Source organism: Otolemur garnettii, unplaced genomic scaffold, assembly GCF_000181295.1.
Source record: "Otolemur garnettii isolate 467f Iridium unplaced genomic scaffold, OtoGar3 scaffold00018, whole genome shotgun sequence".
In the NCBI taxonomy this organism is placed as follows: domain Eukaryota; kingdom Metazoa; phylum Chordata; class Mammalia; order Primates; family Galagidae; genus Otolemur; species Otolemur garnettii.
In genome coordinates, this window is record NW_003852413.1 from 24,630,090 (window position 1) to 24,640,399 (window position 10,310).

The following is a 10,310-nucleotide window of genomic DNA, read 5'->3' on the forward strand; positions in this document are numbered from 1 at the left end:
TTTTTTGGTTGCAGCCGTCATTGTTATTTGGCGGGCCCGGGCTGGATTCAAACCCACCACCTTAGGTGTATGTGGCTGGCTCCCTAGCCACTTGAGCCACAGGCGCCGAGCCGAGTAGAGATATCTTAAAGATAAATCTTACTTAAATGGGTTATATTCTTCACTGTTACTGTAAATTAAGCATATTTAAGTGATAGTTTAATTTTCTTTCAGGCAGAGTCTTGCTATGCCACCTAGGCTGTAGTGTAGTGGCATAATTATAACTCACTGCAACCTTAAACTCCCACGCTCAATCAATCCTCCCACTTCAGCCCCCAGATTAGCTAGGACTGTAGGCATGTACCTCTATACCTTTACATTTTCTTTTGTTGAAATGGGCTGTTAGCACATTGCCCGGCCTGGTCTTCAACTCTTGGCCTCAAGTGATTGTCCTGCCTGAGCCTCCCAAAGTGCTGGGATTATAGGTATATACCACCTAGCACATAAATTTTTTTTAATGATAGTGCCATTACTTTTGGCATTAAATGTTATTTTGTGCTATAGTATAGTATACTTAACACTCACTGAGATTTAGGGTAATTACTTGACTGTGGAAACTGGACCTAACATGATACGGTTTTCATTTTTAATTTTTTCTATTTCTTGGAGGTTTTGTTGTTTGTTTTCTCCATGAAACTCAAATTCCATATTATGTTCTACAAAACCCCTTCATGATTGGGCAGGCAATAATATGATAAATAATGTTATTTATATTTTTAAATAATTATCTAATAAGTGAACACAAAAACATAGTGATCTATCCTCCCCAAAGAATGGGGAGAGAGGCTCGGCACCTGTGGCTCAAGAGGCTAAGGCGCCAGCCACATCCACCTGAGCTGTCGGGTTCGAATCCAGCCCAGCCTGCCAAACAACAATGACAGCTACAACCAAAAAATAGCCCTGCATTGTGGCAGGCGCCTGTAGTCCCAGGCGGAGGCTACTTGGGAGGCGGAGGCAGGAGACTCCCTTGAGTCCAGGAGTTGGAGATTGCTGTGAGCCGTGATGCTATGGCACTCTACCCAGGGCAACAGCCTGAGGCTCTGTCTCAAAAAAAAAAAAAAAAAAAAAAAAGAATGGGGAGTGAAAGAAGACTTAATAGAAGTCTAGCCAAGAGATGAAGGTAAGATAACATTTTCTGTGATTCTTTAGCATTTCCTGCCCCTGCTATTTCAAGTTTATGTCACCATTTCTGACCTCATTCTAGAAGCAGTTGATGAACTATAAGGTCTGTACTTACCAGACAAGTGATATTGCAATGGAAATTGAATTAACCTGCTTTTGCTACCATAAACAAATGTCAGTCATTTTTTCCCTCTTTCTGAGGCTAACAACAGGTACACAAGAGACCAAGACAGATCACCTGAGTGATTTTAAAGTTTCTGTTTGGATGTGACATGTATTGTGTCCAGTTGCATTCCATTGCCTAATGCTATCACATGTCCAAGCCTAATAGAGGGAGTGTATGAATGTGAACAGAGCTACAGTTTACCTTATCTATATACAACCAGATATAAATCTCTTGATGATTCTGCCTGTCCTCACTCACTATGCATTGGTTATAGTGCATAGTTATATGAGTATATCCTAGCATTACCTCTGCCCTTCAGTTTAGTATATAGTACTACCTGACCTGGTACTACTATATACCAGGGATTGGGAGTGAGAAAACTGAGAAGTGTCTTGAAGGGTTTGGTTATGGAGTCTCTGAGGGGTAGCAGGTGACAGAAGAAAATGAAATTTATGGGACCCTCAGAGGATAGGGTGCAGCTCATGAGCACCTTGAAGTGCTTCTTGATAGTAATTCGGTGCCTGAGTTTTTGTCTCTGGGGAGAACCAAGCCAGGAGGGCTGAGTGGGTCTGTTGTCCCATAGGGTCAAATTTCTTGAGTATGTAGACCTGATCTCCTTGCTCATTAAGGTAATACTGGAGAAACTTGACCACACATAGGTCAGAGGTTCCAATTTTGTTTGTAGCTCAGCCTTTGTCGTTTTTTGAGAACATTCTTTCATAAGTTCAGTATGGTAATCAAAATAAGGAAATGAGCATAGAGAATTGTTATCTAATCCACATGCTTTATTCTAGTTCAGAAGTCCTCAAACTTTTTAAACAGGGGGCCAGTTCACTGTCCCTCAGACTGTTGGAGGGCTGAACTACTGGCCCCGGCACAAGTCAGTTGCTAAGCAGGACTGGTAGCATCGGCAAAAACACTCAGCAGGGTGGATAAATGTCCTAGGTGGGCTGCATGTGGCCCACGGGCCATAGTTTGAGGACGCCTGTTCTAGTTTTTTCAGTTTTGCCATTGATGTATCTCATTGAAAAGAGGGAAAAGGGCAGCGCCTGTGTCTCAGTGGGTAGGGCCCCATATACTGAGAGGGACGAGTTCAAACCTGGCCCTGGCCAAACTGCAACAAAAAATAGCCAGGAGTTGTGGCGAGCGCCCATAGTCCTAGCTACTCAGGAGGCTGAGGCAAGAAAGTTGTCTAATCCCAAGAGTTGGAGGTTGCTATGAGCTGTGACACCATGGCACTCTATGAGGGTGATAAAGTGAGACTCTGTCTCTAAAAAGAAAAGAGGGAAAAGATTTTTCTTCTTGGTACATGTTCTAAACAGTATCACAGATTACATCTTTGCCATCTCACTTTAGATGTCTTCTAATCTGTAGCAATTCTCCAGTCTTTCTTTTTTTCTTTTTTCTTGAGACAGAGTCTCACTTTGTTGTCCTGGGTAGAGTGCCGTGGTGTCCTATCTCACAGCAGCCTCAAACTCTTGGGCTCAAGCAATCCCCTTGCCTCAGCCTCCTGAGTAGCAGGGACTACAGGTGCCTGCTAGTTTACTCAGGTTAGTCTCAAAACTCCTGAGCTCAAGTAATCCATCGCATCCTCCTAGGGTGCTAGGGATTACACATGTGAGCCACTCCACCCAGTCAATTCTTCAGTCTTCTCTTGTTCTTCTACAGCATTGACAGATTTGAAGATTACAAGTGATTTAGTTTGTATGGTATTCCTTATGATTAAATTTAGGTTATATGTTTTGAGTAGGAGTACTACAGAAATGATATAGTATTCTTCATAGATTTCAGGAATGAAATATCTATTTGACACATTGCTGGTGATGTTAACTTTGATCATTTGGTCAGAGTGGTACCTGCCAGATTTCTCCAGTGTCGTGTTACTGGTTTTTCCCGTTGTAATTAAAGTATGCTAGGATTGCAGGCATGAGCCACCACACCTGGCCTGGTAACATACTTAGAGACTTTGTAAATAATCTTGTTACTCATCAAACTGGGTAGATTGATTTTTGCCCAAAGTTATTACTATTGCTAATTTGTGATTTGCAGTTCTACCTTTCTTGCACATCAGAGTTTTACTGTGAAAATGTGCTTTCCTCTTGACTCTATCTATCTATCTATCTGGACTGAGAGATTCCTATTTTACTCCATTATAATCTCATTTGAGTTATTATTACTTTTCTTTTGGGGGAGTAGGGTTGGAGATGGGGTCTAGCTCTGTGGCCCAGGCAAAATGCTATGGTATTATATCTTCTTGTCTCAGTCTCCTAAGTAGCTGGGACTACAGGCCTTCTCACCTCACTCCCCAATCCTGCTGATTTTTCTTTTTTTCTACAGGTGGGGGTGGGTGGTCTGGCTAGTCTCAAATTCCTGGCCTAAAACAGTCTTTCTACCTGGGACTCCCAAAGTGCTAGGAACCACTGCACCCCTAGAGTTATTATTACTTTAAAGCTCAAGCTGTTGCAGTCTTAGCCAGCGGAAGCCCCTTCCAGCTTTATCCTTTGCCATTTGAATATGTCCCCACCGCTTTTTAAATACGTACGTTTTTTTTGGCACAACAAGGTGTTCCCTGGTTCACTCCTGGAATCAGTCATTTCTTTGAGGAGCCCTAAAATTTTTTTGGTGGCTAATGGTATTTATTTATTTATTTTGATACAGAGTCTTACTTTGTGGCCCTCAGTAGAGTGCCATGGTGTGATAGCTCACAGCAACGTCCAACTCTTGGGCTTAAGTGATTCTCTTGCCTCACCCTCCCAAGTAGCTGGGACTATAGGTACCTACCACTACGCCTAGCTGTTTTTAAGGACAAGATCTGGCTCTGGCTCAAGCTGGTCTCAAACCTGTGAGCTCAGGCAAACCACCCGCCTCGGCTTCCCAGAGGCTAATGGTATTTAGAAGCTATGATCTCTATGCTAGATATGCTCATTGTACTGCTTCTAGATCATCTCATCACACTTTTTGTGTTTGGGGGGAGTACATACAGACTGCTGTCCTAATTATTAATATTCATAGATAGATAGATAATGGTTACATTAAAACTATGGTAATTCTCTAATGTAAGCAAACATACACAGTTCGTATTGATACCTCCAATCCCAACCTGATACCATGGGGTTTGTTCTAGCCCTTTCCATATTTATAACTTCTTCCTCCAAGGAAGAAGTCCACAATATATTCACTTAATCCTGGAAAACATATAAAGCAATAACCACCACCAACTGTGGAATAAAAAACCTGGAAATTGTCATTCTTTTTTCCCTTTTAACATCTACCTGCTTTTGTTGACTTTCCATTGTTTTTAGGTGGTTATTTTGTATGTTTTGTTCAGAATTTATAGTGTTATATCTAGAAAGTTAGTCCAAAGGAAGCTTACTCAGACCTTATTAAAAGTGAAACTATTTTTATTTTATTTTTTTTTTCTGTATAAAACAAATGATATTTCAGGGTGGCACCTGTGGCTCAAAGGAGTAGGGCACCGGCCCCATATACCGGAGGTGGTGGATTCAAGCCTGGCCCCGGCCAAAAACTGCAAAAAAAAAAAAGATATTTCAAACATCAGATTTGTACAAAAAGGTGTACTTAAGAGATCTTTCCAGCTGAGTTATCCTGATCCTCCATTTTGAGTCACTTAACAAGAGTTTTATCAGAAAAATGATTAACTTTGACTTGTTTTGAGTATTAAATCTCAAACTAGATGCTTTCATTGACCGTCATTTTTTATCCATGGAATTGGATTAACTAATACTCATCTTCATCTAGAGCAGTGGTTCTCAACCTTCCTAATGCCGTGACCCTTTAATACAGTTCCTCATGTTGTGGTGACCCTCAACCATAAAATTATTTTTATTGCTACTTCATAACTGTAATTTTGCTACTGTTAGGAATTGTAACATAAATATCTGATATGTAGAATGTATTTTCATTGTTACGAAGAGGTTGCCACCCACAGGTTGAGAACCGCAGATCTATAGGTTAGAATTTGTGAATTGGTCATACCTTGCTGCTGTGTGCTGTTGTCATCTTTCTAGCCTGGTACATTTTACTTTGATTAAGGTAAAAATCAAAGTAAAATGATTTTGAAATCATTTACTTTGAAAAATCAAAGTAAAATGACTTTGATCGAAAACCTGAGAAAGGTCTACTTGTTCTCCAGTTGTTTTGTTTTGTTTTAAACTAAATTTTCAAACTTTAAATTCACATATTTTATAAATATTTTTGACAGTGGTTAATGGGCCACCTTGTAAGAATCACCTGGAAAGGGTGTTTTAAAAGGGTAGATTCTTAGGTTCCATACTTCATGATTCTGACTCTGTAGGCCTGAGCTTAGCCTCAAGAATCTGCATTTTCGGCTGGGCACAGTGGCTCATGCCTGTACTGAATATTATTAAGAACTCTAGGGGAGGACTGCCACCTGTTGCTCAAGCAGCTAGAGCATCAGCCACATACACCAGAGCTGGTGGGTTCCAATCCAGCCTGGGCCTGCCAAACAACAATGACAACTACAACCAAAAAATAGCTGGGTATTGTGGCAGATGCCTGTAGTCCCAGGTATTTGGGAGGCTGAGGCAACAGAATTGCTTAATAAGCCCAAGAGTTTGAGGTTGCTGTGAGCCATGACATCACAGCACTCTGTGACACCAAAGAACTCTACAGAATGTGACGTAGTGAGACTTTGCCTCAAAAAAAGAAAAAAATGGAACTCTAGGGAATACCTAACAACTAAACTTTTTGAGGGCAGCTTATAAATTAACAAGATTAACTTGTGAATTTTATTTGTTGTTGTTTTTTTTCTGTGTGGGTTGTTGAAAGTAGTTTCATTATTTTATTCCTGAATATGCCTAAAGGCAAATTCATATTTCTAATTCACCTTTATGAACAAAAGACCTCTTACAACTCATACTATTTAACACAGTGCTAGAGCATCTAGACAAAGTAAATGGAAATACTGTACTAATGGGAATTTATAATCAACTTCCCAATATAATGTCTTAGTATTAAGCATATAGGAAAGCCTACCACTGTTCATATTTCTATACTTTTACTATCTCAAATTAATTATCTTTGGATAAGATTAGCAAATAATGGCCAGGTGTGGTGGCTCACACCTGAATCTTAGCACTGTGGGAGGCCAAGGCAGGTGGATTATTTGAGCTCACCAGTTCGAGACCAGCCGAGCAAGAGCAGGACCTCCGTCTTAACTAAAAATAAAAGAGCTGAGGCAAGAGGATTGCTTGAGCCTGAGTTGGAGGTTGCTGTGAGCTATATGATGTCATGGCACTCCGCGTAGGGCGATAGCTTGAGACTCTGTCTCAAAAAAAAGGAAATAATGATCCAATTTTCTTTCATACACTTCTTAATCTTTGCTTAGTTATTTGGTCAAATTTTAAAAAACCTTTGTTTAATTTAAAATTCTTTCATGTTCATAGGTATTAAGCTACATATTCACTTTATATGTTCATCTTTCAGAGATACTCAACCTTTTTTGTTCTCTGCCACACAGTGGAAGTAAAAAAGTTGTCCTGGGCCATACATAAATACACAAACACTAATGAATGCTTATGGCAGAAACAAAAAACACCCCTGCATAATTTTCATGATACCCACCACCACAGATAAACAGAAAAGTCCTCACAGAATCTGCATCTAGCCCTTGGGCCACATGTTGGACACTCTTGCCAATAGAGTTCTGAAGGAATGGCAGCTTTGTAAACTTTCGGGAGGTTTAAATGTATTGATACATTTATTTATCATTACTTGAAAATTTTCATAAATTTTAAAACAGAGTCCAGTTCTATATACTTTGTCTGTATATTCATGTATTTTAGTCTGTTCTCAAAGTACTTAGAAATATTTCACAATAAAAAACATACACAAAACATTTGAAATTAAATAGCCCTAGATAGTTTGAAATTGTTGGTCTTGGCCCAGCATGGTGGCTCAGGCCTATAATCCTAGCAACTCTGAGAGGCCAAGGTGGGTGGATAGCTTGAGCTCAGGAGTTCAAGACCAGCCTGAGCAAGAATGAGACTCTCTACTAAAAATAGAAAAACTATCTAGGCATCATATCTGGAGCCAGTAGTCCCAGCTATTCAGGAGACTGAGGCAAGTGGATCACTTAAACCCAAGATTTAAGGTTGCTGTGAGTTAAGATACCACTGCACTCTACCCAGGGCAACAAAGTGAGACTCTCTGTCTCAAGGAAAAAAAAAAAAGAAATTGTCAGTCTTATAGCCAGACATTGTTAAATCAGTAATTAATGTAAGTTTGTGTTAGATAATCTAATGCTGGTGCATACTGGGGCAGATTTGAGTATTTATCATAGAATTATCAACTAACACTGATTTTTTTAGGAATGTGTTATCAGATTTTCATATATTGTATTAAGACATTGAATCAGAAAGTTGTTGCCCTTACTTCAGGAGATAACTATAGCCTATCATTAGTTTTTCTATAGCATGTTGAATGCAATTGATCAAGAAAATTTGTACTACAATTATGGAATACTAGAGAAACTAAATTTATTTAGAAGACTATAAAAGTTGGAACTCTCAAATAAGTTTAGAACTACATTTACCAACGGATAATTTATTTTGATTCTGTTTCAAGACCTTTTCATAACAGTTTTATTCTAAGCATTTTAAGATATAAAGAGTTTATAACCCCTCCAAAATGTCCTGAGAGAATTCTTTATTTGTTTGTTTGGGGTTTTTCATTTGTCTTTTGAGTCAGAGTCTCACTATGTTGTCCTCAGTAGAGTGCTGTGGTGTCACAGCTCACAGCAACCTCAAACTCTTGGGCTTAAGTGATTCTCTCGCCTCAGCCTCCCAAGTAGCTGGACTACAGGCACCTGCCACAATGCCTGGCTATTTTTTGTTGCAGTTGTTGTTGTTATTCAGCTGGCCTGGGTCGGGTTCGAACCTGCCACCCTCAGTATATGTGGTTGGTGCGTAACCATTGTGCTATGGGCCCGGGAGAATTCTTTTCTTTAGTCAGAGAATAGTTTTTAAGTTTTCATTTATATTGTATGTAATTTTTGGAGGCAAAATTATTTTATAGACAGTACCAAATACAATTATAAAAATACAGAAAAAAATTTCAATTTATTATGAAGGATGTTTTACTATAATTTTAAAAATTACAAAAACCAGTCAAGGCGCAGTGGCTCAGGCCTGTAATTCTAACACTCTGGGAGGCTGAGGTGGGTAGATTGCTTGAGCTCAGGAGTTGGAGACCAGCATCAGCAAGAGTGAGACCTCTTGTCTCTAAAAATAGCTAGATGTTGTGGAGGGCGCCTATTGTCCTGGCTACGTGGGTGGCTGAGCAAGAGAATTGCTTGAGCCTGAGAGTTTGAGGTTTCTGTGAGCTATATGACATCATGGCACTCTACCAAGGGTGACAAAGTAAGACTCTGTCTCAAAAAAAAAGAAAAATTTACAGAAAACAAAACCTTTTGTGCCATAATGCTCAAATGGATCAGATGCAGCTTCTTCCCATCTTGCTTGAATAAATCCAGAAATTCTCTGAAAAAGAAACTCATAGCAAAATGGAAGATGAGGTCTTTCTTAAAGTGCTGAAAAGTCTTTTAAAGTTTTTTTTTATTATTACCTGAAAGCAGTTTTGATAAATTATTTGAACTTAAGAACCAACAAAAGTTAGAAGACTATTTATAAAGAACCCTGACTCTGAGAGCATGAAATAAATTTTCTAAGTTTCAAATAATAGCAACTTTACATTCTAAGATTACCTTTCAAAGGCTTACTGCCTGTAGCTCAGTGGCTAGGGCACCAGCCACATACACCAGAGCTGGTGGGTTCAAACCCAGCCCCAGCCTGCTGAACAACAATGACAACTACAACCAAAAAATAGCCAGATGTTGTGGTGAGCACACGTAGTCCCAGCTACTTGGGAGGCTGAGGCAAGAGAATCACTTAAGCCCTAGAGTTTGAGGTTGCTGTGAGCTGTGATGTCATAGCACTCTACTGAGGGTAACATAGTAAGACTCTGTCTCAAAAAACAAAACAAAAACAGATTGCCTTACAAATTTTCCACTAAATTCCAATGAAAAGATATTCTAAAAGGATATCAGAGATGTAAATCTTTTTATTAAGCCTAATATTATATTTACTTTATTGATTTTAATAAAGGACACAGATTGTACTGTACATACAAAGTCTCTTTGTCCCTGAGATGTCATTGTGGTTTGTTTGTGAATCTTTCCATAAATTTTCTGTCCATTTAAGTAACACACATTTTGTTCCTTACACAGACAGACTTGTTCTGAATTTAGTTTGTTGACTTACCACTAGGCATGCATATAATTTCGTATCTTCAAATACTGTCTGCCCCTGAATAATTGTGCTGAATGGGTAGACTAACATTCTATACTTGCTTTGTGAACTATCACCTCTTTTTTTTTTTTTTTTTGGAGTCTTCTGGTGCTAGGGTCTAAAGGGGTGGGTCCTTATAGCTCACTGTAACTGTTAACTCCTGGACTCAAGATATCCTCAGGACTCAGCCTTTCAAGTAGCTGGGATCATAGACAAGCACCTCTAGGACAAAGTGAGCAAATTTTAACATTGGTAAAGCAGGACACCATTGGTAGGGTGACCAGATTTTAACTTCAGTAAGGCCGGACAACAATGCAAACTTTGGTAAGCAGTTCTCGATAATTACTTCTCTGCAATTGTTTGTTATTATTACAGTTTAACATTATAAAATTAACAAAAATAATATAAAACTCATTATGGCGAAATAGCCACATGGCAGCCGAAAATCATATATTCCCTTCCTGTTCTCCCGACTGTTCATGCATTCTTTCCAAAAATCGGGACTTTTTTAAAACGCCGCAGGACACGGGACAAATTGTTGAAAAGCAGACGTCTCGTCACCCTAACCATTGGGGGGGAGCGGGGCCTGACAACAATGTAAACTTTGATAAGCAGTTCTCAATAATCAGGTCTTGGCTCGGCGCCTGTGGCTCAAG

General features: G+C 39.4%; 1 protein-coding gene across 2 annotated transcripts in view; it reads left to right on the forward strand.

The window, feature by feature from the left end:
- FBXL20 (F-box and leucine rich repeat protein 20) overlaps window positions 1-10,310 on the forward strand; it is a 129,637-nt gene that overhangs the window by 55,763 nt on the left and 63,564 nt on the right. The window lies entirely within an intron of this gene.